Here is a 16,779-nt window from a genome sequence, read left to right as displayed (position 1 = left end):
TTAATGTCGTGCACCTGAGCTTGTAAACAACTCTCCGTTGACCTGCTTCCCAGCCAGAGTTAGACGGCTTTCAGTGCAACAATTACATGTTGACAGCTTTTGAATGTGACAAAAATGCCAGTGATCTGCTTCAGAAATGACTAAAATAATAGTTTTGGAACCCAAAGCCTGCGTGGCAACATCACAGAAATGTGAGTCAGAGTTTTTTTGTTTGATATAAATGAAAAGATTTTAAAATCCGTCACCTAACACAGCAGGGGATCACATTCACATCACACACATCAGCGCTCGGTGAAGTTCTGAAATGACACCAGTAACAGAAACAGCTGCAGAACCAGATTTAAAAAGGTGATTTCTATAATATACACTATGGATCATTGTATTTATTGGTAGAGAAATGCAGCCACATCTGAGGTTTATGTTTTATTTTAGTGCTGGGCTAATGGAGAAGAACGGGACTTCATCTTTTATTTCCATCACAGTTTTTAGTCAGCAGCTTTGGATTAAACCAGACATAAAACATTTACTCGGGGAGCTCACTCAGATATAGCATGCTACGGCCGTACGGTAGACCACGTAAGCCCAACTGCAGTTTCCACATAAAAGGGAAAAAGATTTATGGAAAAGGATCGAGAACATCGTTGAAGCTCTTCAGCTCTGTTGTCCTTCAGTAGAAACATCATTCAGATTTTAAACAGGGCACAGAAATGTGTGTGTTGTGTTTATGGAATAATATTAATCACAGTTTAGGTTATCTGGATAGTTTATGTTATATTTAACGGAGTGTGATGATATCATGCACTCAAATTTCAAACTAAACGTCACAATGTCTTTACTTTCTTTGGTTTCTAGAAGACGTTTGTTCCCTGAATATTCAAGACATGCTTAGATATTTAGACTTCCTGCTGGTGGAGTTAGTGTGCATCCTCCACTTCAGCGTTCCCGTTCAGGAATCTGGAAAAGTTTTCCTAATCTGCCACCGTGGTGAGATAGCGTCGTTACCGTGGCCACCATGGTGAGATCGCATAGTTACCGTAGCCACCGTGGTGAGATAGCGTCGTTACCGTAGCCACCGTGGTGAGACAGCGTCGTTACCATAGCCACCGTGGTGAGACAGCGTCGTTACCGTAGCCACCATGGTGAGACAGCGTCGTTACCACATGGCCACCGTGGTGATACAGCATCATTACTGTGGCCACCGTGGTGAGACAGCGTTGTTACCGTGGCCACCGTGGTGATACAGCATCATTACTGTGGCCACCGTGGTGAGACAGCGTTGTTACCGTGGCTACCGTGGTGAGACAGCGTTGTTACCGTGGCTACCGTGGTGAGACAGCGTTGTTACCGTGGCTACCGTGGTGAGACAGCGTTGTTACCGTGGCTACCGTGGTGAGACAGCGTTGTTACCTTGGCCACTGTGGTGAGACAGCGTTGTTACAGTGGCTACCGTGGTGAGACAGCGTTGTTACCGTGGCTACCGTGGTGAGACAGCGTTGTTACCTTGGCCACTGTGGTGAGACAGCGTTGTTACCGTGGCTACCGTGGTGAGACAGCGTTGTTACCTTGGCCACTGTGGTGAGACAGCGTTGTTACCGTGGCTACCGTGGTGAGACAGCGTTGTTACCTTGGCCACTGTGGTGAGACAGCGTTGTTACCGTGGCTACCGTGGTGAGACAGTGTTGTTACCACATGGCCACCGTGGTGATACAGCATCATTACTGTGGCCACCGTGGTGAGACAGCGTCGTTACCGTGGCCACCGTGGTGAGACAGTGTTGTTACCGTGGCCACCGTGGTGAGACAGTGTTGTTACCATAGTTCCTCTAAAGAGGCCAACAAGTCGACCTTATATTGAGGCATTGGTGGTGGTGGTGGAATCCCACAAATACCTGGGTGTTTACATAACAATAAAATGGACTGGTCTCACAACACGGACACACTGTCCAGGAAGGGCCAGCGCAGGCTCCACCTCCTGAGGAGACTGCAGTATTGTTCTGTCTGCTCTGGAGAGCAGCTTCAGTGACAGACTTTGTGAAGGAGAGGTCTTTCCTTCCTGCTGCTGTCAGACTCATGATGGACAATGTTAATATGGAACCCGTACATCTATAACATACCACTATTACTGTCATCACCTTTCAAGACGTGCAATATTTGCTGCTAACTTACAATTCTACTGTTGAGTGATATCTTTATGTGCTACCGTTGCTCTTCTGCTGTTGCAATAATTCAACAGATAAAAGGTATTCTTATCTTATCTCTAGTGAACCACTGCTTTAACCATGGCTACCGCAGTGAGCAAGTGTTGTTAATATGATGAAATGAGTGAAATCATAATGTTACCATGGGAACCCTATATATGTCAGTATTACCATAGCTACCCTAGTTAGCCAGTGAATTTACTACGGTGACCTTGGTGTGCCACTGGTGAGACCATGGTGGACCCTAAAGAGTCAATAGTGTTTCCATGGTTACCCTAATAAGGCACTGTCCTCAGCTTTATCATTTTTGTTGTTGATGTTGGATGTCCTTTGTGGTTTGGACCTCCAAATGCCAAAACTTCTCAGATTCACATACGTCATAGCTGTGGACATTCAGAATGATATCACACAAAAACTGTCTAGCTATTTTTAATCAGTTTAACACACGGCTCTGAAGTGTTTCCTGTTATGAGCCTTAAACACAATTATCAGCAGTTTCCTTTCTTCAGAGATCCTGATGCAGTTTTGGTCTGTGCTAGCTGGACATGTAAGGACATTTGCTGTTAGTGCATGCGTGTGTGTGTGCGTGCGTGTGTGTGCTACTGAGGCGGCATTTACAGGAGGTCAAGTCTAAAGACCTGTCAGTCATCGATACAAAATGCCATCTGGACTCACTGAAAGGCAGGAGCTCCAGGAAGTTAGCACTAGGAGGAAAAGTCTCATGGATTTTTTATTCTCCTGCTTGATTCCTGCTTAATAAATATTGTAAGAGCCAAACAAGCCTGGAGGTATTCAGACATGTGCTGCTGAATGTTTAACCACCTGGACGACTCGGAGGTCTCCATGACAAACATGGAGGTTTGAACTTCATGCTGTTCTGATCTCACAGTCGCTCCAGATGAGACCAGTAGAAGTTTAGACAGAACCTGATATTTATCCATTTTTACAGTTTCCCTCAGTTTTTCTTCTTCAAGCATTTGTTAACACAAAGTTATTCCACTAGAATCATTCTTTTATATACAAAGCATTTGGGTGGTGGTTCAGAAATATGACCATCCACAGCAATTCCCATTAAGCTTAGCAGGTGTAAGGAGTTTGCATTTGTTCTTCATTACAGCCCACATGTGACCTTTTGATGCAGTTATGTAAAGAAATGGTGGAAAAAATGAGAAACAAAGCCCTAAAGGCTGCAGACCGGTCCTGCATCCTGACATATGGAGGCAGAACTGCAACAGCTGACTGACTCAAGAAGGAACTGCCTCATGATGCATAATTTCCAAACCAGTTTGAGCTTTAGCTGCACTGGAAGAATACTGCAAGGGCCAAAAACCACTGCTGCTCCCTGAAAATGCTAACCCTATAACCAGGACCCCCGTTAGCGCCAGCCTGACGATAAATGTGTTCGGCTTTGTCTCAGTTGGAGAAAACCTGCATATAAATATCAGCAGACTTCATGGGGCTTCTCTTAACCTTCACCTGTCAGGTAACAACCTGAACTCTCCCTTCCTGAAGCCAACTGACTCTCATGAAGTTCACAAAATTTATACCGTATTTTCCAGACTATAAGCCGCTACTTTTTTCCCATGCTTTGAACCGTGCGGCTTATAATGAGGTGCGGCTTTACTGAAGATTTTCCTTCACCTGCCACTAGGGGGCGCTTTAGCAGAAAGTGAAACAGGTGGAAGTCAAAAGTGGAAATCGAAGAAAGTGCTCATTTTAACATCTTAGGTGTGTTCTTGCTGTGTCTTTCTAAATCCATGCTTTCGTTCTTTTTTAAACACAGAAACAGTTTTGTTTACCTGTTAGTAGCTACAGTTTCGCCGACGGCTGCCGGCTTCTTCAGGCAGTGATAACCCTACCATACATCAGAGGCATAACGGAAAAAATTAGAGCAACAATGAAAAAACACAACATAAACACACCAACAAAACCATACACAACAGTTAGAAATAGACTAGTACACCCAAAAGACAAAATATCAGCTGGACAAAAATGTGGAGTCATTTACGAAATCCCATGCAAAATATGCAATAAAACATACATAGGAGAAACCGGATGCCAACTCAATACACGGACAATAGAACACAGAAAGGAGTGTGAGAAAGAGGCAAATCATAAACACACAAGAGCAGCAAAAGAAGAAGCAGAAAGTACAATAAAAAAGTCAGCCGTAACAGATCATTGCTTAAGAGAAAACCATATAATGGACTGGGACAACACACGGATCATAACCACCGAACAACAAAAATACAAAAGATGGATCAAGGAAGCAATCGAGATAAGGAGACGTGGATGTGGGACCATGAACAGGGACGACGGAGTTTACACGCTGGACCACGCATGGGACTGCATCGTCGGAGAGGGGAGAGCGGGCAGTAGAGGGCGACAACGTCCTCTGCTGCCCGCAGATAAACGGAGAAGGAAGTGACGCGCCACCATCAGCGTCAGCCTGAAGAAGCCGGCAGCCGTCGGCGAAACTGTAGTTACAAACAGGTAAACAAAACTGTTTCTGTGTTTAAAAAAGAACGAAAGCATGCTCATTTTAATTTAGCGCATGCAAGCAGCCGGCACCACGAAGAATTTTTTTCAAATCCACCCCCTCATCATGGTAACTACACGTATGAGTTCATATGATGCCGCATTTAAGTTGAAGGCCATCGATCTGGCAGTAAAGGAGGGAAACAGTGCTGCCGCACGTAAGCTTGGCATGAATGAATCCATGGTTCGGCGCTGGAGACGGCAGCAGGAAGAACTCATTCAAGCCAGCTTCACCCGGGGATGATGACAGCAACACGGACATAGCCACAGAAAAGGTATGTGACGAAGCTCTTCTGAGGCTGTTCAACTCCGACACTGAAGAAGAGGACTTTAATGGCTTTAGTGTGCAAGAGGAAGATGAGAGCGAATGACTTCTTCTGGGAGGCAAGAGTGTTTTATTTTCTAACCAGGCATGTTTTGTGTGCAGTTTTTATTTTCTAATCATCCAGGGCTTATTAATGCTGTGTCAGCGCTGTTCTTTTCTTCTAAACATGCAACTTACCGGTAATAACGTGTCAGTGCTGTTTTTATTTTATAACCATTCAGAAATATGAATGCTATCAGTGCTGTTTTATTTTCTAAACTTGCAGGCACGTTCACCTGTGTTTAAAAATCATTTTGTTTAATTAAAACAACGAAAAACCTCCGTGTAGCGTCTTTCTGTCTAATTATCTTATGTTATGGCCATACATGCGCTGCGCGCCGGAGACCTGCATGTGGCTGCTGCGCCGCAGCTTGTATTTGAGTGTGGCGTGTGTGTGTGTGTGTGTGTGTGTGTAGAAAACCTTTTTTTTTTTTTTTTTTTTTTGGTGCGGCTTATATTGAGGTGCGCTCTATAGTCCGGAAATTACGGTAATTATCAAAAGTTCCAACTCTGCTGGAATTGATGAAATCTCAAGGCATCTTTTGACTCGTTGCCAATTTAATCACTAAACCTCTTACTGCTTGGACCTGTAACTGAACAGTGAAAATGTTTCCTGACATGGAATGCAACACAAAAAGAAAACTGGAACCCTCTTGAAAGTTTGATTTAGTTTAAAAACAAACGAAAAAGCATCAATTGACAAAGGCTAATTCAGTATTGACACTTTCTGGGATTTATCTAAAGCGTTTTGATATTATTAAGCATGATATTCTCATGGGGTCCCTCAGGGTTCTACTTTAGAGCCATTGATTTCCTTCTGTGCATAAACGACTTTGAAAACTCCTCATTTGTACTACAAAAAATATAATCTGCAGCCCGCAAGAACAAGAACAAAGAAAAATGAAATGGTGAAAATAGACACCTGGTTTTTGTGTAACAAACTACCTCAATATCAGCCAATCAGACTACATCATGATTTATTTAAATAAAAAACAAAACAAAGCTAAGCTGTCTTATAAAAAACAACTATTTGACGAATAGTTTAAAATATCCTTCTTCATTTTTCAGGTTGAGACGTTTTCTCCCACTGTGTGCCCTTCTCGCCCTTAGGAAACCATATTTGAAGTCCATCTACATCACTGGAAAATCATACAACGAAATACATTTTCTAGTCACAACCTAAATGTTAAACTGTAGGATGTCATCCCAATCTTCCTTCCTATGGAATTCTATTAAAGCAGGGATGTGAACTCAAATGCTGGAAAAAAAAGTTTTTAAATCTACCTTTAGCTTTTTAAAGTTTACCTTGTTATCTTTGCAATAATCTGTTGGTTTTGGTCGGTGTTACGGCCGCCGCCGTTTGGAGCCCAGTGATGTGCTGCGCTCCGTTCCCTGATCAGCAGTGCAGCAAAGCAGCACCGTGGACAGCGGCTCCTTGGGGAAGTTCATTCAGGACCATGGACAGCGCCATAGCAGCATTCACGCCAGCTGGAACTTTTCATCTCATCAGCTGGCTCTTTAAAAGCGGCCAGCTGGAGATCATCAGGGGAGAGAAATGTTTGTAGTTGCAGAGGCAACGTGTGTTCTCTCCCCGTTGGTGGTTACCTGAGTTTTTGTGGTGTAAACCAGTTTGTCTACTTCTTAAGAAGTGACTTTAGAACATTTTGAGTTTTTTGGGATATTATTTGAGTTAACTGGTCAATCTTTGGTTTTTGGTGTGTCTGCTAGACCATCTTGTGGTAAACTACCAGGTGGGGTTTTCCCCTTTTGAAGTCTCGGTTTCCTGAGCTGTTTTTGGTGGTTTGTCTTTTAGACAAACCTTTTGTTTAAATATTTGGTGGGACCTTTGCCCCTTTTTGAGTTTCATTCCCTTTTAAACAAAGGAGGGTTTATTTAGGATATAGAGTGGTTGGTCCTCTGGTCCTTTTCAGTTAATTAATTTTTACCTCAGCTAATTCCTAGGAAAGGGTTTTTTTGGCCCTTCTTTTGGTTTTTCTTTTTTTTTTTTTGGTAATAGATCTTTGAAAATACAAGGACACTTTGAGTTTTGTTTTGCTTGGTCAAGCCTTTTTCTCCCCAACGAGGGTCACTTTTTGTTATACTGGTCCATCTTATGTTTATTCCCCTCACCTTCCTAGCTGAGCCCTCAGAGGGGTGTAACAGTCGGGTTTATGTCTTTGTTTACAATAAAGTCCATTTGTTTGGTGCAGGATCGAGTTCCAGTATTTTAGGAGAAACTTAATGTTTCACCTTTATGATTGAAAACCAAAATTACCATTTCCCTTCTGCATCCCCCGTTTTGCATCTGGCTTCTCTCTAAACCTTTGCATAAAGCCTCATTTAAATATGGACAAACTGTACCGGAGCTGTACGATGCTACACAGACCACCCTTTGCTTTGTGAGTTTATTGGACGCACAGTCTCTGATCAGCTACCATTTAACATGCACAAAAGCCAGAAAATCCTTTAGAAACATGCATTAACATTTGACGTTCAGGGAAAAACAAGCACGTATTTATACCTTATTTAGAAAATGTAAAACTACCTGTCCCTCTGTGCCTCCTTTGCAGGAATTTAAACCTATTATTTAGAGGCTGGAAACATCAACAAATCAACAAACTCAGATTATAAAAGCTTAAGCAATCCAGTTCAACACACCCAAATAAAGATAAATACAGCTCACGCTGGCACCAACGCCTGCCCTTTTCATTATTGTGTAATTGTGATGTTTATTTATTTATTTAGTTATTGTTGTGCAGGTTGACTCCAGCGGGAATTTGCTGTAACATTTCGGACACGAATAAACTTGAATGATTGTTTTATTAGAATATTTTTATGCATCTATTTACCAGCATATGCGTGAGGACTTAGCTCCGTTTCGTGCATGTTTTTATTTAAAAAGAAGAATCTGGAGGGTATAATGATTTCAGACGCTCTGCTCAGACTCCATCAACACACAAAAGGAAGGTTGGATCGCTCGCCTGATTAAATGCTGCCTTTCACGACTCCTGGCATCTTCTCTGAAGCTCTTGTGGTTTGATTTCTTAACAAAGTCGAAACCCGTCAATACGAATTAAGACTTTAGTTTCTGTAGATCTGAACAAATAACATTTTATCAGGAGGAAATAAATCCTGAGTGTTGTTGAAGGCAGGAAAACAAAGTTAAGGCAGCTGTAATGGTGGTTGTCAGAAGGCCACGTGCGCCTCAGGAAACATGTTCACCTTGAAAATTCTCCATTTTTACACTACATTTCCTTTCCCATTCAGACATTTATATTGTATATTAACCTCAGCTCAGGGTTGAACTGGTACCTGAGTACCATTACACCTCCGGCAGTGGAAAGAAGCACAGAGCTCATGACAATCAGCCGAAATACCCGCGGGACGTGTTTTAAACTTGGCTTGGCTCCATTCTGGTCCACATGTCCAACAGCCTCACCGGGGAGAAAGAGTCCAGATGGCCCGAACGCTGGTGTCATCCAAACTGAAGTTACACTCGTCCACACTCAGATGCCAGGGATGGCACAGTTTGTGCTTCGGTGCCACAAAAATAAGAGCTTCTTCCGCCATAAAAAAATAAGAACTTCTTCCACTGTAAAAAATAAGAGCTTCTTCCACTGTAAAAAAAATAAGAGCTTCTTCCACTGTAAAAAAATAAGAGCTTCTTTCACCGTAAAAAATAAGAACTTCTTCCACTGTAAAAAATAAGAACTTCTTCCACTGTAAAAAAATAAGAGCTTCTTCCACTGTAAAAAAATAAGAGCTTCTTCCACCATAAAAAAATAAGAGCTTCTTTCACCGTAAAAAATAAGAACTTCTTCCACTGTAAAAAAAAATAAGAGCTTCTTCCACTGTAAAAAAATAAGAGCTTCTTCCACCATAAAAAATAAGTGCTTCTTCCACTGTAAAAAATAAGAACTTCTTCCACTGTAAAAAAAGAGCTTCTTCCACTGTAAAAAAATAAGAGCTTCTTCCACCATAAAAAAATAAGAGCTTCTTTCACCGTAAAAAATAAGAGCTTCTTCCACTGTAAAAAAATAAGAGCTTCTTTCAACGTAAAAAAATAAGAGCTTCTTCCACCATAAAAAAATAAGAGCTTCTTCCACCATAAAAAAATAAGAGCTTCTTTCACCGTAAAAAAATAAGAGCTTCTTCCACCATAAAAAAATAAGAGCTTCTTCCACTGTAAAAAAATAAGAGCTTCTTCCACTGTAAAAAAAATAAGAGCTTCTTCCACTGTAAAAAAATAAGAGCTTCTTCCACCATAAAACAATAAGAACTTCTTCCACTGTAAAAAAATAAGAGCTTCTTCCACCATAAAAAAATAAGAGCTTCTTCCACCGTAAAAAAATAAGAGCTTCTTCCACCATAAAAAAATAAGAGCTTCTTCCACTGTAAAAAAATAAGAGCTTCTTCCACTGTAAAAAATAAGAGCTTCTTCCACCATAAAAAAATAAGAGCTTCTTTCACCGTAAAAAAAAGAGCTTCTTCCACCGTAAAAAAATAAGAGCTTCTTCCACCATAAAAAAATAAGAGCTTCTTCCACTGTAAAAAAATAAGAGCTTCTTCCACCGTAAAAAAATAAGAGCTTCTTCCACCATAAAAAAATAAGAGCTTCTTCCACCATAAAAAAATAAGAGCTTCTTCCACCATAAAAAATAAGAGCTTCTTCCACTGTAAAAAAATAAGAGCTTCTTCCACCATAAAAAAATAAGAGCTTCTTCCACCATAAAAAAAATAAGAGCTTCTTCCACTGTAAAAAAATAAGAGCTTCTTCCACTGTAAAAAAATAAGAGCTTCTTCCACCATAAAAAAATAAGAGCTTCTTCCACTGTAAAAAAATAAGAGCTTCTTCCACTGTAAAAAAATAAGAGCTTCTTCCACCATAAAACAATAAGAACTTCTTCCACTGTAAAAAAATAAGAGCTTCTTCCACCATAAAAAAATAAGAGCTTCTTCCACCGTAAAAAAATAAGAGCTTCTTCCACCATAAAAAATAAGAGCTTCTTCCACTGTAAAAAAATAAGAGCTTCTTCCACTGTAAAAAATAAGAGCTTCTTCCACCATAAAAAATAAGAGCTTCTTTCACCGTAAAAAAAATAAGAGCTTCTTCCACCGTAAAAAAAATAAGAGCTTCTTCCACCATAAAAAATAAGAGCTTCTTCCACTGTAAAAAAATAAGAGCTTCTTCCACCGTAAAAAATAAGAGCTTCTTCCACCATAAAAAAATAAGAGCTTCTTCCACCGTAAAAAAATAAGAGTTTCTTCCACCATAAAAAAATAAGAGCTTCTTCCACTGTAAAAAAATAAGAGCTTCTTCCACCATAAAAAAATAAGAGCTTCTTCCACCATAAAAAAATAAGAGCTTCTTCCACTGTAAAAAATAAGAACTTCTTTCACCGTAAAAAAAATAAGAGCTTCTTTCACCGTAAAAAAATAAGAGCTTCTTTCACCGTAAAAAAATAAGAGCTTCTTTCACTGTAAAAATAATAAGAGCTTCTTCCACTGTAAAAAAATAAGAGCTTCTTCCACTGTAAAAAAATAAGAGCTTCTTCCACCGTAAAAAAATAAGAGCTTCTTCCACTGTAAAAAAAATAAGAGCTTCTTCCACCGTAAAAAAATAAGAGCTTCTTCCACCATAAAAAAATAAGAGCTTCTTTCACCGTAAAAAAATAAGAGCTTCTTCCACTGTAAAAAAATAAGAGCTTCTTTCACCGTAAAAAAAATAAGAGCTTCTTCCACCATAAACAAATAAGAGCTTCTTCCACCGTAAAAAATAAGAGCTTCTTCCACAATAGCGAAGCAGGAAATAATACGTTTTAAAACAAAATTAAACAAGTGCTTATTGTGCTGATTCCACTTATTTTACGTTTTTCTTTGTTTTTGTTTTCTGTGTTCTACTTTTTTCTTCATTTTCCATCAAATAGCTTCTTCTACTACCTTTACTTCTTTGGAAGTGTTTTATGGATTTTAGTGGTGATGCATCACAGAGCATTCATGCAGTCAGCAGAAAAAATGTTTACATTTAAACAAGAAAATGGCACCAAAGTGGCAGCAGTTCAAAGTTGAGTCCTTTTAGCAGATTTGCAACAGTTAAAACCTACCTACCTGATTCCTCCACACACGTATTTCATGAGCATTTTAAACTCAGAAGTAGACCTACCTCTGAAGGACTTAGTTGTTCGTCCTTTTATCAAATTTATTTTGAGCCTGAGATGCTTAAGGGTCACATCATTTAAACATTCTGTGATGTATTCTTCTATCAAACCTGCTGAGGTTTCCATCCTGTTTTATGGTTTAGAACAGATCTTACTTTAGTTTTTTTTAGGTTTCTCTTTCATCTGGAAGTGAAAATGCTAAATCAAATGCAAATGAATGAACGTTATCATGCAAGTACACCAAAACATTCAGCAATGTGCAGTTCAAAAGGTTCTGTTTTTATCTGGTGAACGTCAACCGGTCCACCAACGTAGAGGTGGGATGGGCCCAACGATCTACTCTCATTATTCTATCTCCTCTCTTTAAATCTTAATAAATTAAGCTACTTTAAATGTCACAGAAACACCTTCAGGAAATCAAATCAAAGCTGCTCTCCTTGTTACCAGTTAAATGAGGTTTTAAAAGTGTTTGTGTGACTGAAATAATGATGTCGATCAGCGACGACAAGACAGAAAAACTGTTTCAGATTTTGCCTTAAGGGCCTAAATTCTGTCATTAAAGAACCTGTGTGTGTGCGTGCATGCTTGCGTGTGTGTGTGTGTGTGTTATCTCCAGCTGTGATGCTCTTTAAATGGCCGTGGCTGGGTGAGGGGAAACCACACGGATGGCGTAATGGCGTCTGTGAATTGACAGACCTTTTACTGGCGGGCACCGGAGCCGCCCTTGTGGAAAATGTGATTACACTTCTCCACGGGAGGGGCGGTTTGGGGACCTGGCTCGTCACTGAGACTCACGCTTGAGTCCGGCGCTCCCAGCAGCTCGGACACGCGTGAAATGTCTGCGGCAGACAGAACTGAACGAGGAAAAGGGTTTTTTATGTTTGGCCTGCTGGTCAAGCTGAGCGCGAGCCAGCTGCTGATGATTCAATGATGTGTAATGTTGGCTGAGACAGCTTGTGTGGTCCTCTTTCTGCTGTGGAACATCAACATAGTTCAGATGTGTTTCTAGTTCCATCTAGAATGTTAATTGACTGCCAGCAGATTTCTTTCTGTTTCTCCCAAACAGCCGCCCGTCACGGTCTGTGGCTTCGGTTGTTTGGGGTTTTTATTTCTTTGCTTTGTGGACTTTGTGCCATGCTCTGTAATCTCCTGCATGTGTTGGTTTTGTTTTCATCAGTTCATTGCTTTTGATGAACAGCCCTTTTCTGCTTTCTTACAGAATTCTCAGTTTTATTATAAAAAAGCTGTTTTGTTTTATGTTTTATGACACTTTGTGTTTGGGTGAGTTATGTTTGCCAAAGAAAAGTTGCAGGGAGAGTCACGGTTGGACATTTGAACACAAAGTTCACTGAGTAACTGTTTTTGGTTGTTCTTCTACTCCTATTTCCTGCATTAGCTGCAGATAGAAAATAGAAGGGAAAATGCTCGGATCAGAAAAAGCCACACGGATCTACATCACGCTGAAAATGGACTCACCCATCTTGGCTCACAATGGTGAAGGTTATAATCCTATAGAATATCATAAGTAATATGACTTTAAATGTTCCACTAGGACTGATCTCATGTAGCGTTAAAAGACATGACACATTACTTTCACTGATCCAATCAAAATCTGCCAGATCTGACGGAGGCGTGGTTTTGGTGGTGTTTGGTAAATCTGTCATCTTTTCATTCGACCATAAACCAAAACATCCGAATTATAAAACTATGCTCCCGCCATCTTTAACACCAGTTCAAAGCATTCCAGAGAAGTTGTCGGAGTGACCAATCCGTAACTTTCCTCTTCAGCCAAAAGAACCAACGACAAGCTGGATAAAATCTGTTGCTGTTCCAACTGCTGCAACAGTTCCTTTCAGAATAAAAGCTGAACCATCAAGACCCAGGTTTGGGTCTCACTAGATGCCAACAAAATCGTCGTGACCCGGAAGTATCTCAAAGACCGGTCTGGTCGGCAACCGCTGCTTTTCCTACCAGCTTCGGTTCCAGAGAAGGTCAAGCTGGCCCTCGACATTCCTGATCTAACGGCGACTTCCGCTAAGGGTATGTAGGCCGGCGAAATGGCGTTGAATGTGTTTATGAATCTCCTAATCAAAGCTTAGCGCGAAGACATCACCTTCAATTCCCATCAAAACTAATCGCTTCTTCGGATTTTCTGGTTCTGAGCAACATTCCACATCACACCATTCTCTGTTTTATTCACCTTAGTTACACAATACATTTAGTGTTAAAGTGAGTCTGTCCTCGATGCCACACACACACACACACACACACACACACACACACACACACACACACACACACACGGGACACTCTCAGAGCTATGTGCTCTGTCTCAGCTGTTATTTTCGTTAAGGAGTGTGCACGTGCAGCATGCGCGCCTCGTGCACGAGCCTACTATTTAGGCTGCCTTTATGCTTTTGGCCTGAGGGGGCAATCACGAGCATAAAAATTCAAAAGTCCAAAAAGTCCCTTTAAGGGACAAAGTGAACATTTTGATTCCAAAAGTCCGGAGTGGTTAGACGCTTTGGGTCATTATGAAAAACAAACACCTGACATAATTTGTTTTATAGATGCCGCGTGTTTAGGGCGACGGTGGCACAGGAATTAAGATCTCGCCCCCGTAATTGGAAGGTTGCAGGTTCGAGTCCCGCTCAGTTTGTCGCTGTTGTTGTGTCCTTGGGCAAGACACTTAACCCACGTTGCCTGCTGGTGGTGGTCGGAGGGACCGGTGGCGCCAGTGCTCGGCAGCCTCGCCTCTGTCAGTGCGCCCCAGGGCAGCTGTGGCTACATTGTAGCTCATCACCACCAGGGTGTGAATGGGTGAATGACTGATTGTGTTGTAAAGCGCCTTGGGGGTTCCAGGACCCTAGAAGGCGCTATATCAAATACAGGCCATTTACCATTTATTGATCTGCAGCCTGTGGGATGATTTCTCCACATGCATGCGGTCGTTTTAGAGAATCGCCAACAGCAACACCTTGAAACAATAGAATGGAAATTTATGTCAACATCAAATCTGAACATAACATTCTCATTAAACAATCTTTTTCCTTTGCTCATATTGAGACAGAATCTGTGTAAAAATGGAACTTTTTTTTTATAAAAGATGAAAACATGCATGTCTGGAGATTTCTGTTTCATTATGAGAGCAGATCTTGTCCTCCATGAACCGAGCATCATTTAAACACACTTTTTTTGCATCAATCCCCTGAAAACATATTTTATTAAGGAGCATCGATTCCTCCTAGAGCCCGTGCCCCCCCCCCCCCCCCCCCAAAAAAAAAGTAGTTGCTCTCATTGAGCCCTGCAGGTTTACAAGCTGCAGATGTGACCATGAGGCTGGGTTCATGTTTGTAAATGAGACTCTGGGAGCTGGGAGTGATGGTGGCCGACAGCAACAAACAGATTTTAAATGCATTATGAATGTGATTAATAGGCTTGTTGTGTTGTAATAAAAGCGTGATCTCCTGGCGTCTTTTAAAAGTCTCAATTCCCACGCTCGTTTTGCAAGTCTGAATGTGCCTCACAGCAGGTTAAAGCACAGAGCGGCGTCTTTAAATGAGGTCTGAACGAAGACGGCGATGATGATGATGATGTGTTGTTTGCTTTTTTCTGGCTGTTAAACCTCAGAGAATGGCGACTCAGAAGGACAATCAAAAACAATCTGCATTAAACTTTTCACCTTTACAGATTACTTCACTCATAAATATTTGAGTCAGGAATCTATTAAATGTACCGTTTATCATTTCTCTTAGAGGACTGTTTGCACGCGGGGGGCAATAATGAAGTAAATGGTTTAAATGCATCATTACTTAATGCCGAAATCATGATAATTAATATCAGAAAAAACGAGGATAATCCTGAGACCAATCATCCGTTCAGGTCCATGAAGGAAGCATCCCTCTTCCCAGCTCATCCTGGTGGAATCCCAAACCAGAGAGGACGGTTCTGTGTTGTTCCTGGGATCTTGTCCCCAAGAAGAAGTGTGGAGAAAACCTTGTCAGGTGTCTGAATGTCCTCAGCTTTGATGAGGAGGAGCAGCAGTTCTTCTCTGAGGCCCTCCTTGATGATGAAGCTCCTCACCTTGTCTCGAATCCCAGATTTCTATCAAAGGCCAGTTTGTCACATAACATCGGCGAAGCCATTGGGTATGTTCCCAACGAGTTTCAGACCAGAAGCTCCGAGTCGCACTGCTCCACTAAATTTACGCTTTCAGTCGAATCTTGTTTACGCGTTTGGCTTCTAGAATGTGTCTCAGCAGCTGAGATCAGACCAGACTGAGTGACCTTTCATTGACCCTGTAAAGGGTCCTTTTAGCACATACTGGCTCATGAAAAATATGAAAAAGTTGCATACTGTCCCTTTAATACTATAGAAAATATTAAAAACAACTTTTCAAACAACCAGATTTAAAGTTTTTAGTTGTTCTTTATTCATTGTTTGTGGGATTAAAATCTACATTTTTCTATTTAAATTAATTTTATTTTGGTCTTTTAAAAGGAAAAAGAAAGAATACAATAAAACAGAATCTCAATGATAGTAACCCAAAAGGTGTAGGCTGAAGCCTAGCTTTTTATGCCTAGCCTATTTACTCAATCACTGTACTTATTATGAAATAATGACAAAGAAAGATAAGAGTAGAATAGTAATAAAAATGAAAAAAAGATAAAAGTAATAAAAATGCTAATCATAATTGAAATATAGTAAACAACAACAAACATAATTCAACAAGAGGAAAAATACACAGAACTAAAGACAGAACTATACAAAACTACCAGTAATTGTAATAAATCCATCGACATCTATCAGACACACTAGACCACATACGGTCATTATGGTAGTATGACATCATCTTATTGACGTACATTTTTTTGAATGATTTAACAGTTTTACATGCCCTGATTCCAGCGTCCAAGTTATTCCATAATTTGACTCCTACTGCAGTACAACTCTGACTCCTAACATTTGTTCTTACTTTCTCTCTCACAAATTGTCCTTCCCCCCTGAATTTCTTTGACCTGGAACAGCTTCTGAATACAGTCCGGAAATATTTTATTTTGTACTTTATAGATTACTTGTGCTGCTTGGAGTTTGACCCGATCTGTAAACGTTAGTATTTTTAGTTTTATAAACAGGGGCAGTGTTGGTGCACTCATTCACCAAGTTGGATTTTAACGCTCTAAAGGTTAATTTTTCCTCTAAACTCGTTTCTCATTTGTTCTTTACAGCAGTTATTTACTTGCTAACGTACTTATTCATGTCTCTATTAGTAGTTTATTTATCCAATCTGCAAATTAACCGTTTTTATTCATTTTTTTGTTATTTATCCTCTTGGTAATTCACCCTTCCATTTATTCACTTTAGTCTTTTGTTACTCATTTATTTATTTCTCATGCGTTTTATTTTCCTGAGTAAATATTTGCTCATATTTTTGAATTCATCAGTCATTCTTCTTACAGTTGTGTCTGCTTCTTTATTAATCTTTCGTCCTTATTTAGGGGTCAAATACTTAGTGATCTGCA

At 40.5% G+C, this 16,779-nt stretch overlaps 1 protein-coding gene across 2 annotated transcripts in view; it reads left to right on the top strand.

Annotated features, from left to right (window-relative positions):
• LOC107395960 (leucine-rich repeat and fibronectin type-III domain-containing protein 2) overlaps positions 1-16,779 on the top strand; it is a 178,144-nt gene that overhangs the window by 105,747 nt on the left and 55,618 nt on the right. The window lies entirely within an intron of this gene.

The sequence above is a fragment of the Nothobranchius furzeri genome, chromosome 18 (genome assembly GCF_043380555.1).
Source record: "Nothobranchius furzeri strain GRZ-AD chromosome 18, NfurGRZ-RIMD1, whole genome shotgun sequence".
NCBI classification, from domain to species: Eukaryota; Metazoa; Chordata; class Actinopteri; order Cyprinodontiformes; family Nothobranchiidae; genus Nothobranchius; species Nothobranchius furzeri.
Note: the sequence above shows the minus strand (reverse complement) of the source record. Positions and strands in the feature narration are given on the sequence as shown.